The sequence below is a fragment of the Rhinoraja longicauda genome, chromosome 10 (assembly GCF_053455715.1).
Source record: "Rhinoraja longicauda isolate Sanriku21f chromosome 10, sRhiLon1.1, whole genome shotgun sequence".
Classification (NCBI taxonomy): Eukaryota; Metazoa; Chordata; class Chondrichthyes; order Rajiformes; family Arhynchobatidae; genus Rhinoraja; species Rhinoraja longicauda.
Window position 1 is genome coordinate 47,148,494 of NC_135962.1, and position 17,746 is coordinate 47,166,239.

A 17,746-nucleotide genomic window follows, 5' to 3' on the forward strand; every position below is an offset into this window, starting at 1 on the left:
GATCCCTGGCAAAGGGATCGTGAGCTCCGCGATGGTGAGTCCGCAGGCGACCGCGGTGGAGCTCTCGAAATCGGTCTCCAGCAAAGGCCGCCAACTCCTCGACGTTCGGCCGCAGTGCGGTCGGAGATACGATACGGAAAAAATCCCATCTCCGTCAAGGTAAGATATTAGAAAAAGTTTCCCCAACTCCCCCCCCCCCCCCCCCCACATAAAACAAGCTAAAGAACACTAAAAACATGCATATAACACATACAAACAAACAACAAAAGAAGGAAGGGACTGAGAGACTGTTGGCGAGGCAGCCATCTCATTTCTAAAGGTACATCCTATTATTCTGAGGGTATAGCGTCTGGTTCTAGACTCTCCCACTAGTAGAAACATCCTCTCTGCACCTACACCATCCAGTCCTTTCACTATATGGTGAGTTTAATGAGGTCCCCCCTTCATCCGTCCAAACTCTGGAGAGTACAGGCCCAGTGCTGTCAAACACTCATCATCTATTGACCCAATTGTTTCTTGGATCATTCTCGTAAACTTCCTCTGGACCCTCTCCAATGCCAGCACATCCTTCCTCAGACATGGGGCCCAAAACTGCTCACAATACTCCAAATGGGGTTTGATTAATACATTATAAAGGAGTGTAGGAAAATAACTACAGATGGTGGTACACATCAAAGGTATTGTAGGAAAATAACTGCAGATGACTGTCATCAGTTTGAAGAAGGGTCTCGACCAGAAACGTCACCCATTCCTTCTCTCCTGAGATGCTGCCTGACCCGCTGAGTTACTCCTGCATTTTGTTATACATTATAAAGCCTCAGTATTACATCCCTGTTGTTGTTGTTGTTCGTCCTTTGGGTTCGAAGATGACCATGACTTCACTTTCAGTTGGAGGATTGGTGACTGTGGGTCCGGGAGTGACTGGTGAGGCCAATCCAGGCCCGGAAGGCAGGCCCACAAGTAGTACACGAGTGGATGGCTGCTGCAGTGGAAGTGGAGGTAGCCCGAGCCTTGCGTGCGGTGCGTTTCCTCTGGGCCTCTGCAGTGCGTCTGTTCTCTGCTGCACGGGCTCCTGTGGTGAGCTTGCTACACCAGGTTGGACGGTCCAGAGCAAGAGACTCCCAAGTACTGAGGTTGATCCCTGTAGAGTGGGACCGTTGCCAGAGTCCAACAATCATCTCTCCTGAGACAACTTTGTCTAATTTACCCTGCATTGTTCCAAAAGGTGCAGTGCCGGGGGAAGAATATCATCTCACATTTGTTTGACGTGTGACCACCATAAATGATGATCACCGTATTTCAGTCCGTCTCATAGAGAGAGTCATAGAGTCCTACAGCACAGAAAGAGGCCCTTCAGCCCATCGTGTCCGTGCCGCCCGTTACCAAACACAGTCTAATTTTAATCCCATTTTCCCGCATTTGGACCGTAGCCCTGAATGTTGTAGCATTTCAAGTGCCCATCCAAATGCCTCTTAAACGTTGTGAGTGTTCCCGCCTCCACCACCACCCCAGGCAGTGAGTTCCAGACTCCAACCACCCTCTGGGTGAAAAAGTTCTTTCTCACATCCCCCCGAAACCTCCCTCCCCTTACCCTGTATCTATGTCCCCTCGTTGTTGAACCTTCCACCAGTGGAAGAAGTTCCCCGCCATCTACCTTATCTATGCCCCTCATGATTTTGTACACCTCGATCATGTCCCCTCTCAGCCTTCTCTGCTCCAGGGAAAACAACCCCAGTTTGCTCAGTCTCTCCTCATAGCCGAGGCCCTTCATCCCTGGCAGCATCCTGGTGAATCTCCTCTGCACCCTTTCCAAAGCTATCACATCCTTCCTATAATGTGGTGACCAGAACTGTACACAATACTCCAGCTGCGGCCTCACCAGTGTTCTGTACAATTCCATCATTACCCCCCTACTTTTATATTCGATGCCCCGGCTAATGAAGGCCAGTAACCCATATGCCTTTTTAACCACCCTATCCACCTATCCTGCTGCCTTCAAGGACTTGTGTACCTGTACTCCAAGGTCCCTCTGTACCCCTGTCTGCCCTAGGGTCCTTCCATTCATGGTGTACTCCCTCTCCAAGTTATTTCTGCCAAAGTGCATCACCTCGCACTTTTCAGGATTAAATTCCATCTGCCACTACTCCGCCCATCTGACCATCTCATCTATATCTTCCTGCAGCTTGCAGATCCCTTCTTCACTATTCACCACCCCCCCTACCTTTGTGTCATCTGCAAACTTGCTGATCATGCCCTTTACGTTGACATCCAGATCATTTATGTAGATTACAAACAGTAAGGGACCCAACACCGATCCCTGCGGCACCCCACTGGACACCAGCCTCCAGTCACAGAAGCACCCTTCTACCATCACCCTCTGCCTTCTGTCACTAAGCCAGTTTTTTATCCATTTTGCCAAGGTGCCCTGGATCCCATGGGCTCTTACCTTCTTGACTAGTCTCCTGTGTGGGACCTTGTCAAAAGCCTTACTGAAATCCATGTATACCACATCCACTACACTACCCCCATCTACCTTCTTGGTCACCCCTTCAAAAAATTCAATCAAGTCTATCAGGAGTTTGTGAAAAGCTCTGCAATGCTGTTACAAGCTGGACATTTTGATCACGTAGTTGTGAAGTAAACAACACCACGTAAGCAAATTTCTCGCTACTGTGTATTAGTTTCATGGGGATAATGTATGTTTCAATCCTAGTTAATGTTGTTCTCTTTCGTAATGACTCCAGTGCAAGTGATCTCCCGTACTTAGCTTTCAAACAGCATCCTCGAGGGAGTGCAAAGCACCAGCTGAAATCTGCCTGGTGATTGCACATTTTGTCGTACATATTGACTCACTGATACAGAAGCGCACAAACGCGGTGAAGCGTGGAGAGGGCTCACAGTGGGAGGTTAGTTGCGTGGGGTAGAGGACTGTGTGGGGTAGCCATAGGGAAAAAGGATCTCCTGTGGCGATCCGTGCTGATATATAAAAGAGTCATCCAGCATTGAGAGTGGCCCTTCGGCCCAACAAGTCCGGGCTAACCATAGAGTATGTACTGATTAATCCCATTTTAATTCTACCCATATTCCCATCCAGTCCTGCCGTATTCTATACTTGGAACAGTTTGCTGCGGCCAATCGTGAAACCAAAGAATCCAGGTGTTTGGGATGTGGGAGGACCCGGGGGAAACCAAACCCGGTGGTGGAGAATGTGCAAAGTCATGTTTGAACGTGGGTCGCTGGAGCTGTGATGCAGCTGCCTTATAAGCCGCATCACTGTGCCACCCCATTGAGTGATCGATTGATTGATTATTCTTCAATACTTTATTATCACGTGTGACAGGTCCCAGTGAAATTCTTTGTTTTGCATAGCTTACACAGAGTACGCAAAGAATAAGGGGTGCCGAAAAAGTTACAGTGTTGAACGTAATCCCCGATAGTCCCTCTTTGTTCCCTCGGCCGCCCCCCCCCCACCCCCCCCCCCCCCCCCCCCACGCCAGGTCCCTGTTTGGAAGTCCGAAGAAAGGTCTCGACCCGAAACGTCACCCATACCTTCTCTCCAGAGATACTGCCTGCCCCGCTGAGTTACTCCAGCATTTTGTGTCTATCCAGGTTCCTGTTTGTTCTCTCACTGTCCCCCCATGCCGGGTCCCTCTCAGTTCTCTTGGCAGCACCTCCACGCCAGCTCCTATTGGAATGCTGAGCTTACAGGGCGTAACCAGGAAGCACGGTTGTTGTCCAGCTTCCATTCCTGTTTAGCGTGTCTCAAGTTTTTTTGTGCGGCACAGTGGCATAGCAGTGGAGATACTGCCTTACAGCGCTTACGGTGCCCGAGACCCGGGTTCGATCCTGACTATGGGTGCTGTCTTTACGGAGTTTGTGTGTTCTCCCCCTAACCTGTGTGGGTTTTCTCTGGGATCTTCGGTTTCCTCCCACACTCCAAAGACGTACAGGTTTGTCGGTGAATTGGCTTGGTAAATGTAAACATTGTCCCTAGATAGTGTTACTTTGCGGGGATTGCTGGTTGGCGCGGACCCGGTGCGCCGAAGGGCCTGTTGCATCTCTAAACTAAACTAAATTAAACCAAGGGAATCCACAGACTGTTACAACGTTGGAGATGTAGCAGCCAATGTGCACAGAGCCGTATCATGCAAACAACAATATGATCAACACGATAATGATAAGATAATCTGCTTCAGTGATGTTGAGCGAGATTTAATTATCGGTCAGACCACAAAGGAAATCTCCTCTGGTCTTTATTGATATGTGGTCTTCCATGTGATCTTCCATACCCAGCAGAGTGAGTTTAAAGGGGTTTGATTTAATGTCTCATCCTTAATGCTGATTTGAATAATAACAGGATAAGTTACAAGGCCAGCTGTAATATTTTTTTGCTGGTAAACGAGGGGACACATCAGTTGATTGGGATATCAGGGAGTATTTATGTGTTCTTCCATCAATAATGGTGCAGGATCTTCTTCATCTTGTCTGTTTGAAATTAGGACTGAAAGTTTCCTGAGTGCATTTCAGTAAATGTAGGGGGGGCCTTCTACAGAAGGATTTTATAAACCACTGATCTAAATCAGTCTGAAGAAGGGTCTCGACCCGAAACGTCACCCATTCCTTCTCTCCTGAGATGCTGCCTGACCTGCTGAGTTACTCCAGCATTTTGTGAATAAATACCTTCGATTTGTACCAGCATCTGCAGTTATTTTCTTATATAAACTTAAAGGCATCTCCCTTAATTCTGCATTAAATACTTCAGACTTTACAGTCTGATCACACAATGGCCATCACTCAAACCAACCTCCCTACCATTGACTCCATTTACACCTCACGCTTCTTCGGCAAGTCCACCAGCATAATCAAGGATGAGTCTCACCCCAGTCACTCCCTCTTCTCCCCTCTCCCATCAGGCAAGAGGAGCAGGTGTGAAAACGCACACCTCCAGATTCAGGGACAGATTCTTCCCAGCTGTTATCAGGCAACTGCACCATCCTATCACTAACTAAAGAGCAGTCCTGACCTCATAGGAGATCCTCGGACTATCTTTAATTGGACTTTAATGGATTTTACCTTGCACTAAACGTAATACCCTTTGTCCCGTATCTGCACAGTGTAGAGGACTTGATTGTAATCATGTACAGTCTTTTCATTGGCTGGATAGTACGCAACAATAAAGCTTCTCACTGTACCTCGGTACATGGGACAATAATAAACTAAACTAAGCTAAACTTAACAACTAAACCAAACTTATGTGTGGCATAGTGATGCTCTTCTGATGGAAGGCCATTAAAAGCCTCTCTCTTCCACTCAGGAACACAAGTTTCCAAGTGTGGCCCATCTTTGACACTCACTGCCAACACCATGTTGCTCAAAGGAGTGTACTGGCTCTACAAATATCTCCCCATGACTGCCAGACATCAGTGCAGTTGAACTGCAGCTGCTAATGAAGATGGATTGTTGCAGGGGAAAGTAATGAGGGCTTCTATACCAGCCCCTGTCTCACCTCACCCATTCACCTTTTTATATTGGCTCTCAATGATTCAAGGGTTGAATGGTGATGTTATTGTCACAAGGCCTAGTGATGCTCTTAGAGTCATTGAGGCATACAGTGTGGAAACGTGCCCTCTGGCCCAACTTGCCCACACCGGCCAACATGTCCCATCTACACCCGTCCCACCTGCCTGCGTTTGGCCCATCCCCTTCAAACCTGCCCTATCCATGTACCTGTCTAGCTGTTTCATAAGCGTTGGGATAGTCCTTGCCTCAACTATCTCCTCTGGCAGCTCATTCCATATACCCATCCATACACCCATCCATACACCCATCCATGCAATGAGCTTTTGATGGAAGCCCATTAAACGTTTAGGACGAGCCTCTCTGTCCCAATCAAGGTACAGGTGTCCAAGTGTGGCCGTTGTTTTGACAGTCTTGTCTCAGAGTGACCCGGGGAATCAGAGGGGTTGAGGCCCTCACCACTGAAGAATAGGACACAGAGTGCTGGAGTAACTCAGACTCCACTGGTCTCTGACCCCTGCCTGGCACCGGCCCCTTATGTGTCAGATGTAGCAGCACTTTAATCAATGTACATTAGGAATCTCAGATCCGAGACTTCCACAAAACGTTTTGCCTCTGGTGCAGTTATAAGGGAGGCCGATTGCACTGCAGGCAAAATAAGCCTCAAGCCATAGCTAAGTGGGTGGCTGCCAGCACCGTGTTTATGACCCTCCCATTTTTGGCAGGTGCCCAAGCCAATATCTGGGCAGCTGCCAGCATCACCGAAATGAAGTTGACATACCCTGGACCTCAGATACTCTAACCAGATCGACATCAGAAGTCGGGCGGTACGGTGGCGCAGCAGTAGAGTTGCTGCCTCTCAGCGCCAGAGACCCAGGTTCGATCCTGACTATGGGTGCTGTCCGTACGGAGTTTGTGCGTTTTCCCCATGACCTGCGTAGGTTTTCTCCAGGTGCTCCAAATTTCCTCCCACACTCCAATGACGTACCGGTTTGTGGGCTAATTGGCTTGGTGAAAATGCAAATTTTCCCCAATGTGTGGGATAACAGTGGTGTGCGGGATAACAGGTCGGCGCAGACTCGGTGGGCCGAAGGGCCTGTTTACCCACTGTATCTCTAAACTAAACTAAACTAGACTAAAGTCACCAGTGGAGAGTCCAGCAGAATCGCTCCACATCCTCTGCAGCCTGCCAGACATTTTTCTGGTAAAATCGAGTCTCCCCACTTCTGTGCATTTTGTACAGTGGGGCAATTTCCAGAATTTATTCCTCTGGCTGAATCTTGCCAAGGAAATTTTGCTAATCAAATGGTGGTTTCTGGCTTCGTTTCAAAGCCGAGAACCAAGAAAAACAAGCAATTTTTATGTCGGTGTGGCTGGCCGATAGACTGTTTTCAGTAATATTTAACAAGACCCTCATGCACAAAATTCTGTTAATCTTGAAGCAGCTTCTATGGCAGCAAAAAATATATAGATAAATATAGGGCCGCACAGCGCCAGCTGGCTAATTACCATAATGCACTGTTTCTTTATGACATTTGTCCGTCCACAAAGGACCTATTGAAAAAGCTTAGTTAGAAAATTGTGCGGTATTGATTGCAGCTCGCTGAAGATGGAATGGAAGTAGTGGAGCAGCCTGACTGTGGGACAATAACTCAAATGTTCACATATTTAATGTGTAATGACCTCTTGGTGAACTCTGTAGCCTTCAAGATGTGCCTAGTATAAATTTGGGACCGCTTTGATTGCTTTCACATAATCACTTTAAAATTTCAACGCCGTATCATAAAAAGCCCTCTGTCTCATCCCGCTAATACTCTCTCGTGAAATGTGCTGTGTAATCAATACAATTACCCTTCTGAGGGATTCTGAAATGCCCGGACTTAATTTTAAGCAAAACCAAAGTGTGCATTATGGACATTTTTAAAATCCCAATTGGAATCACTTAAGATTACAAGGTTCATATTGTTTGGTTTTTAATAACAGTACTCAAACTGTTAGGCTCCCAAGATTCTGCTGCCATTGAAGAAATTGCAGCACTTTACAATAGTTACCTGATTAAAAGCAATCAGAAGGTTGCTGTTGTTTCAGTTACCCCGACAAATATTAGCAGCAAAATTCCTCATCGTCCATGATCAACGTAATTACATGTTTAGAGTGATTGAACAGGCACTCCCACCGTTTTAAGTATGAGAGGTTCAGAAGTTTAAAAAAAAATACATGATGGAACATAATTCATACATTACAAATGTGCTTCCATCTTCTCAGTAGATTTAGAGTTCTCATGGTACTGTATCGTGAGTGAACAGGGAGGGCTTCCCCAACGTCCCACTCCCTTGTGTTCCTCAGCCCACAGTCATAGAAACATAGACATAGAAAATAGGTGCAGGAGTAGGCCATTCGGCCCTTCGAACCTGCACCGCCATTCAATATGATCATGGCTGATCATCCAGCTCAGTAGCCTGTACCTGCCTTTTCTCCATACCCCCTGATCCCTTTAGCAAAAAGGGCCACATCTAACTCCCTCTTAATATAGCCAATGAACTGGCCCCAACTACCTTCTGTGGCAGAGAATTCCACAGACTCACCACTCTCTGTGTGAAGAAATGTTTTCTCATCTCGGTCCTAAAAGACTTCCCCCTTATCCTTAAGCTGTGACCCCTGGTTCTGGACTCCCCCAACATCGGGAACAATCTTCCCGCATCTAGCCTCTCCAACCCCTTAAGAATTTTATATGTTTCTATAAGATCCCCCCTCAGTCTTCTAAATTCCAGCGAGTACAAGCCCAGCCTATCCAGTCTTTCCTCATATGCAAGTCCCGCCATCCCAGGGATCAATCAGTCTCTCCAAACTGCGGATATGTGCAGTCCCTTAAAGGCCTGCCCCACTTACGCGATTTTTAAGGCGACTGCCGGCGACTGTCAAAGTCGTAGCAGATCGCCCAAATTTTATTTTACCCTACGACAATGACCACGACAATGACCACGACAATGACCACGACAATGACCACGACAATGACCACGACAATGACCACGACAATGACCACGACAATGACCACGACAATGACCACGACAATGCCGAGGCAGGTCGATACAAGTTTCCTTTTTTGTGAAGCTAGCACCTGGCTCAGAGATTACACCATCTTCGGAAACATCGCGAAATTCCCACGCTTACCTGACCGTCAAACTGTCGCCTCCAATCCACCTGTCAAATGTCCTGACGGAAAATAAATTGGTTAAACAAAACTATCTTCTGATATCTTCAAATGCCTTTTCTTAATTTAATATTACGCGCTTCTAAATGCATCTGCGACAACCCAGCAAACCTGGGGACAGCATGCGACAGCGCCCGCAATAAGCTACGATACCTGGCGACAAGCCAGCTGTCGCCGAGATATTTCTAGCAGGTCAATTTTTCCGCGACGCGCCGTGATCCGCTACGATTCATTGAAGACTCCTCACGATCATGCCCGCGACACCCCGGCAAACGTTTGGCGACAGCCTAGTCGCCGGCAGTCACCTTAAAATCGCCTAACTGGGACAGGCCCTTAAGTTTTGCCTTCTTGATTGTCTCTGACGTTTATAGCACCATTACTAACAATCTCCAAATAGCCTCCCTGAGCCACAGTGCCTCTCTGCTTTTGTTTTCCTTCCTCCTTTAAGACATCCTTTAAAACCACCTCTTGGCCTTAGCTTTCGATAATCTAACCATAATATCGCCCTGTGATGCTTGCTGACAAATGTTGTTTGATGTTGCTCCAATGAAGCATTTTTGTGAGCAAATTTAATGTGCTGTATAAATACTTTTGCCTGGAAAGAGGATGGAACAACACTGTTTACTTCAATGCTACAAAAGGGAAAGTAGACTTACCCTAGATGAAATGTGATAACAGCTATTTTTGGATAATTTCATATCAGCTTGGAGATCACACCCGGCATTTCCTTGTTTTTTCCTTTATCAGATGCTCTGCAATTTATGTTCTTCACCATTTAACAGCCTGGGGGGTGGAAATTAGACTGAGTTGTCCCTTGGAAAACTGCCACTGGGCAATAGACAATAGACAATAGACAATAGGTGCAGGAGTAGGCCATTCGGCCCTTCGAGCCATCACTCTAGAGACATCAAGGTCAACCTCACCTGGACAACCTGCCACACTTACTTTGTAGCCATGAACCTCTTTCAGTAACTACCCACACAAAACCTTTTTGAATTGACCCTGCACTTGACCCCCTTAACACACGCTGGCAAGTGATTGCTGGAATTTGCAGAATGACGTGAAGTGACCTCAAATTGGGTGTTGTCGGTTTTCACTTCACAGCAAGTCTATTTTCACTACTGTTGCATTTGAAGTAAACAGTGGAATTCAACCACATTTCAAGGCAACAAGAACGTTAAGTAGAGACATGGAGTTATGCAGCATGGAAACAGGCCCTTCGGCCCAACTTGCCCACACCGGCCAACATGTCCTAGCTATGCTACTCCCATCTGCCTGCATTTCGCCCATATACCTCCAAACCTGTCCTATCCATGTCTCACTGTTTCCTAAAAGTTGGGATAGACCCTGCCCCAATTACTTCCCCTGGCAGCACGTTCCACACACCAACCACCCTTTGTGTGAAAAAGTTACCCCTCAGATTCCTATTTAAATCTTTTCCTCTTCACCTTAAATCTATGGACAAATGTGGCAAAAAATGCTTAATTTTCACTAAACCAGATTGGAGATATAGAGAATGTCACGCATTCCTTCTCTCCGGAGATGCAGCCTGTCCCACTGAGTTACTCCAGCATTTTGTGTCTATCTTCAATTTAAACCAGAGTCTGCAGTTCTTTCCTAGAGATATAGAGAAGGTGGCCTCTGAAACTTGCCCAAGAGCTCTAGTTCCTAGAGGATTTAATCCCAAGGCTGTGTTGTGCTGCACCTCCCTCTCTTGACACAAGGGGCAGGTCCTGACCTACTTCACCAACAGACTCTTGCCAGTTTCCCTGAGATCCCGATCCAAGATGCAACCATTGATCTCTGTCCCAATCGCTCCCCCAAAAATGAATTTCTTTCACATGATCCTGAAGTTGGCTGGAATCTTCTCTGCATCTCACCCACTGTTCTCCACTCAAGCAGTCTCCTGATCTCTTTATGCCCCCCACCAATGTGCTTAATCTCCAAGCACTGGTGGTCATTTCCCTGGTGGCCAACTCTACTACGGGACCCTGTACAGCCAGAAATCATCAGTCCTTTCCCTCCCCTCGCCTCAAAGATCATTTGAATTCTGAATTGTCTGATCTGTGGTGCCAAGGCTTTCAGATTTCTACATTAATATGTTCTTACCACATATTAAACTGATTCCGACCTGTGCTCAGGTAAGATACTGATATCCTACCAGATCAGGTTCAGAATAAAGTTGAATTGCAAATAATGAAATAATCCAGCCTGAGGATATACCTAAAATTACCTAACCTTCGAGCATAAAGAGTGGCACATTGGCAGAGGTGTTGGAGCCACTGCCGTACAGTGCCAGAGATCTGGGTTCAATCCTGAGCTCGGCTTGTGTCTGTGCGGAGTTTGCACACTCACCCTATGACCAGGGCCGTCTTAACGCATGGGCCTGATGGGCACTTGCCCGGGGGCCCACGAGCATAGGGGCCCCATGCTGATCTGTGTATGTTAAGTGACTTGCAATAAATAAATACTACTTTAAAAATGTAGGTTCAATAAGTGCTTTTTCCACAACATTTTCGGTCACTAAGTGCTTCTCACAGCGATCTGTAAGTGCTTTTGGCAACAATGTAGCACCCTAAGTCCATCGCTAAGTGCTTTTCGGTAAGTGCTTTTCGCCGGCACGACAGGGGGGGGCTGGTAGGGAAAGGGGGGTGGCGGAGAGTAATGGTAGGGGCCCCAGTACACTGCTTTGCCCGGGGGCCCATAATGCTGTAAAAACAGCCCTGCCTATGACCACATGAGATTCCTTAGGATGTTCCAATTTCCTCCTACACTCAAAGATGTGTGGGTTTGCAGTTTAACGGGTCTCTGTAACTTATCCCCAGCATGTTGGGAGTGGATACGAAAGTGGACTAACATACTGTAGAAGTGTCTTGAGTTACTGGATGCACGGAAGGCCCAGCGGCCCGCAGCCCGTGGGGGGAAGCCTCCAAGCCGGCCCCCGCTCGTCCCCCGAAGACCAATGAGCGGAGAGGAGGGAGCTGGCAATGACGGATGTGAGGAGAAAGGCCGGAAGAAGAGACTCCCGCAGCAGATAGGTGGCCAGGCGAGGAGAGGAACGTCAGTTCTCAGGACGATTCAGATGAAGACGAAGATTGGAGGCCTTGCAGCAGCCTGGGGCTTGCCTGGATCGGGCTCCGCTCCACAAGACCTGGAGCGCGGACTGGACTGAACTTTGGAATGGCGCCAAATCTTGATGCCTCTTGCATGTGGTCCCAGTAGACTATTTCTCTACCCTTTGCTAATTGGGGATTGCGCTTTGGTGTGGCGATACTTTATGGAACTGCATGCAAAAAAAGAATTGTACTGTGTGCTCGCATCTAGCAAATAAAGCACCATTGACCATTGACCATTGAGTTGGTGATCGATGGTCAGCGTGGACCCGAGGGGCCGAAGAGCCTGTTTCCATGCTGTTGTTTTTCAATCATGAGATTGGTGGTTATATATATTCCAAATTACTTAATTAATAAACTTGTTGTGAGGGAATGCAGGATAGAGGATATAAGATGCTTGGATACATGATGAGTTGGACAACACCTAGAAGCCCTGGAAACCTGGAATGGTTAGGGGTGGCATGGAGGCACAGCGGTAGACTTGCTGCCTTACAGCGCCAGAGACCCCGTTATGATCCTGACTACATTCTCCCTGTGATCTGCGTGGGTTTTCTCTGGGAGCTCTGGTTTCCTCCCACACTCCAAAGACGTACAGGTTTGTAGGTTAATTGGCTTGGTAAAATAACAAAAAATTATCCCTAGTGTGTGTAGGATTAAATTATCCCGGGTGTGTGTGTGTTAGTGTGCGGGGATTGCTGGTCGGCGCGGACTCGATGGGCCGAAGGGCCTTATTTATTGTGCTGTATCTCTAAACAAAACTAAATCAACACATCTATTGTTTGTCTTTTAATTGAGCAAGAGCGTGCTCATTGTAAGAGAGAGTGCAAGGAGGGGTAGATTCAACAGTGATGAATGATGATAAAATGAATGAATGGTGACGCAGACCGTCAGTGAAAGAGAATCTTTACAATGGAAGGACATAATCCTACTCATTGCTTATTTCTCAAGCAACATTTTACGGCCATTGTGGCAGTGGGGACATACTCTGCCCAAAGCCACTGATAAATTAACTGATATTATAACAGCGACTGATCATTGGCGTATAATTAGCCAGAAAGCTGTTCAAAGGAAGACACAAAATGTTGAAGTAACTCAGTGGGTCAGGCAGCATCTCTGGAAGAAAGGAACAGGTAACGTTTCTGGTCGGGACCCTTCTTCAGACTGAGAGTCAGGGGAGAGGGAAACTCGAGATATGAAAAGGTACAGAACAAATCAGATGACAAAGGAGCCCACAATGGTTCATGGTTGGCTGTTCAAGAGATAGGAACAGTGAAACTAGTAGGATGGCGAAGGTAGGGAGGGACGGAGAGAGAGAGAGAGAGAGCATGGGTTACTTGAAATTAGGGAAATCAATATTCATACCGCTGTGTTGTAAACTGCAACACAAGTGAAATATGAGGTGCTCTTCCTTCAATTTGCATGTGGCTTCACTCTGACAGTGGAGGAGGTCCAGGACAGAGAGGTCATGTTCCCAATGTTGGGGGAGTCCAGAACAAGGGGCCACAGTTTAAGAATAAGGGGTAGGCCATTTAGAACTGAGATGAGGAAAAACTTTTTCAGTCAGAGAGTTGTGAATCTGTGGAATTCTCTGTCTCAGAAAGCAGTGGAGGCCAATTCTCTGAATGCATTCAAGAGAGAGAGCTAGCTAGAGCTCTTAAGGATAGCGGAGTCAGGGGGTATGGGGAGAAGGCAGGAACGGGGTACTGATTGAGAATGATCAGCCATGATCACATTGAATGGCGGTGCTTGCTCGAAGGGCCGAATGGCCTCCTCCTGCACCTATTGTCCATTGTCTATTGTCTATTGAGAATGGGAATGGAAGTTTAAATGTTTGGCAACCAGGAGATCTCGGATACTGCCGGCATTTTGAGTCTATCTTCGGTGCAAACCAGCATCTGCAGGCACTTCCCTACACAAGCTGATCAAAGGATTCTGAATGGTACAGGGATAATTCTTCCAGCAATTGGCATTCACTGATCTGCATTAAGGAAGAACTAAAAACTGCAAAGCTGCGCTCTTTGGGATCCGGTGCTCAAGGATGCAAGTCACAAATGCAAATCTTCTTTTTCATTCGGAGAGAGTGGCAGGAGAACGCAGACCTGTGCGGAATAAAATGACCATTATTACAGGGGCTGTGAATGTGCAAAGGGTCAGCAGGGCCACAGAGCTCAGCCACAAAACCCTCCAAGGGATGTATGCGTGTGCACGTGCGTATAATGTGAGTTTGTTTAACATGTCTCTCAAATTTAAATTCCGTGTTTTGTGTTTTATGAAGCGCAATTAAGGAACAAGAGGTGGTTTGAGGAGAGCACCCTCTCGGTGTCCAGATGTGTGCAAACATCTGTCTTCTGGCCAGTTTGACTGGCACCCAATCTTCTGGTGTTATAACAATAATTGCCGAACAACCGCACTGCCGCCGACCAGAACAACAACCGAAGACCGGAACGACAACCAAAGACCAGAGCGTGCCTCGGTAGGCCTGACTCGCCCCACAGGCCTTCCAGGGGACTGCGGTGAAGCCAGGCAGCGAGGTCTGCCTGGGCCAAAGGAGCCTCAGCGGCGGCAGGGATGGGGGCCTCGGTGGCTGCAGCGGGAAACTCGGCGGCAACAGCGGGTGCCTTGGCGGCAGCAGGTGCCTTTGCATTGGCAGTGTGGGCCTCAGCGGCAGCGTATGTCTTGGCAGCAACGTGGGCCTCGGCGGCAATAGGAGCCTTGATGTCAGTGGGGACTCGCGGTCGATGAACGTGAGGGGAGATGGGGAGTCAATGAGGACCCGGCGTAGGGGGGCCCGGCATGGAGAAGGGGGGGGGGGGGTGAATGCACTCTAATTTAGAATCCTCTGCCCGGGGGATAAGTTTGTGTTTGTTTGTTCGTTTGTGCCAGTGAAGGCGCTGTGCACACGGCAGCCGGCCAAAAGTGGCTTGTCTTTTTCTTTTTGTTTTCATTTTTAATTTCATGTTTTTGTGTACCTTGTGTGTAGGGACTGTCGGCAAAACAATTTCCCTCCGGGGATGAATAAAGTTTTATCGTATCGTATCGTATCATATCGTATCGTAAATGGTTCAATGGTGCATTATTGTCACATGTGCGGAGTGCAAATGCATCGTGAAATTATTTTCTTACAAACAGCCCAGTCGACTATTCTAGAGTCATAGTCTTTCAGCATGGAAACAGGCCCTTCAGCAAACGAACGGTGAAATTGTTTTCTTTCAAACAGTACAATCCAGTATTATAGAGTCATAGAGTCATAGAGTCTTACAGCGTGGAAAAGGGACCTTTGACCCAACTTACCCACACCTGTCCCATCTACACTAGTCCCACCTGCCTGCATTTGGCTTATATCCCTCTAAACCTGTCCTATCCATGTACCTATCTAAATGTTTCTTAAACATTGCGATAGTACATGCCTCAACTACCTCCTCTGGCAGCTTGTTCCACACACCCACCACCCCTGGAGTGAAAATATTACCCCTCAGGTTGCTATTATATCTCTTCTCCCCTCACCTTAAATCTATGTCCTCTGGTTCTCGATTCCCCTATGCTGGGCAAGAGACTCTGTGTGTCTACCCGATCTATTCCTGTCTTGATTTGGTACACCTGTATAAGCTCACCCCTAATCGTCCTGCGCTCCAAGGCAAAGTATCCCAGCCTGCTCAACCTCTCTCTATAGCTCAAGCCCTCGAGTCCTGGCAATATCCTTGTAAATCTTCTCTGCACCTTATCCAGCTTGATAACGCATAAGCGCATCCCCGATGAGCAGTTGTACAGAAATAGTCTACTGAGCCCGCAAGCAAGAGGTGCCATGATTTGGCACCTTTTCCAAGTCCAGTCCATGCTCCAGTTGTTATGAGCGGTGTCCGATTCAGGCAAGCCCCAGTCTGCTGCAGGCCGCAAGCCATGGTCTTCCTTGGTCGCTCAGCAACCGACGTCCTCTCCTCGCCCGTCCACCTTTGTGCCCTGAAGGCACAACTGGGTTAAAAGTTCGACACCCGAGTTGTTCATTTGGTCACACACAATAACTTAGTTAATTGTTTAGTTTAGTTTAATTTAGTTTAGTTTAGTTTAGTTTAGCTTAGCTTAGCTTAGTTTAGTTTAGTTTAGTTTAGTTTAGTTTAGTTTAGTTTAGTTTAGTTTAGTTTAGTTTAGTTTAGTTTAGTTTAGTTTAGTTTAGTTTAGTTTAGTTTAGTTTAGTTTAGTTTAGTTTAGTTTAGTTTAGTTTAGTTTATTGTCACTTGTACCGAGATACAGTGAAAAGCTTTTTTTGTTCAATAACAGATGCAGCTTTGTGGTGATGGTGAGGCTCGTGGGCAGGATAGCTAACCAGCATTTCTTGATAAACTAGGACAAGAAGTACCCAGCAACTATGAAAGTCCGATATAATTCAGCTGAATTGATGGTGTCATCAGCACTTTCCGAACATGACAAGTGGTCCTTGGCATTCAGATGCCATTGCACAATGAACCGAATCTCTGATAGACTGTCTGATTCTCCCACTCAGGACAAAGTAACTGGGTAGTGGAAAGTCAGTTACCAATTTTAGCATGCCACTGAGATATTCCTCACCACCACCTGATATGAATTGGCAAAGGAACACTTTTGCAGAACATAAAACCATGTAGCACAGGAACAAACTTTCAGGTCACAGTTTAAGGATAAGGAGGAAGTCTTTTAGGACCGAGATGAGAACATTTTTTTTCACACAGAGTGGTGAATCTGTGGTATTCTCTGCCACGGAAGGTAGTTGAGGCCAGTTCATTGGCTATATTTAAGAGGGAGTTAGATGTGGCCCTTGTGGCTAAAGGGATCAGGGGGTATGGAGAGAAGGCAGGTACGGGATACTGAGTTGGATGATCAGCCATGATCATATTGAATGGCGGTGCAGGCTCGAAGGGCCGAATGGCCTACTCCTGCACCTATTTTCTATGTTTCTATGTTTCTAAACTCTTCGGCCCACAATGTCTGTGCTGAACATGATGCCAAGCCCAATTCTTATATGTCTGCACATAATGCATATCCATTCATTCCCTGCATATCTATGTGCCCGTCCATTTGCCATTTAAATGGCACTATCTTATCTGCTTCAACCACTAACCCGGCAGTAATTTTCAGGCACCAACCACTCTCTCTGTAAAAAATGTTTCCCCGTACATCTCTTTAATTTACTTTGAGGATATAGCGTGGAAACAGGCCCTTTGGCCCACCATCTGTGCCGACCAGCGATCACTCCGCTTGCTCGTACTATCCTACACATTAAGGACTATTTACAATTTTTACCTAAGCCAATTAACCAGCAAACCTGTACGACTTTGGAGTGTGGGAAGAATCCGTAGCACCTGGAGAAAAGCCCACCCTCTCACAGGGAGAACGTACAAACTCCACACAGACAGCACCCATAGTCAGGATCGAACTCGGGTCTCTGGCGCTGTAAGGCAGCAACTCTACCGGTGCACCTCTGTGCCGTCTCTTCAGTGTTAACTGCTAATACTACCTCCATGATTGCCTTTGTCACCACGACTGAAGTAATGACCGTGGAATTCAACAGTGCTAATGGTTTTGGTCGATGCCCTTAAAGCACTCCTTCCCAGAGCTTTACTGGTGTCCCCATTAATACTTTATAGCACCTACCTCCCCCCCCCCCCCCCCACTCCCCACCCCCACCAGGCCTTCAACTCAGGAGGATTTAAAGTTGTCTGTCGGGGTTGGGTTTGGGGGTTGGGTGCAGAGCAGGAGTGAGACAAATGAGAAGGTTGAGGCAAACACAGAAGTTAAAGGGAGCAAGTTCAGTGGACCGGAACATGGCAGGGAGGGAGGGAAGGAAGACTGAGGCGTTAAAGTCAAGAGTCAATAGTGTTCATTTGTCATGTGAATTGGAACAATGAAATTGTTACTTGTCGTAGCTTTACAG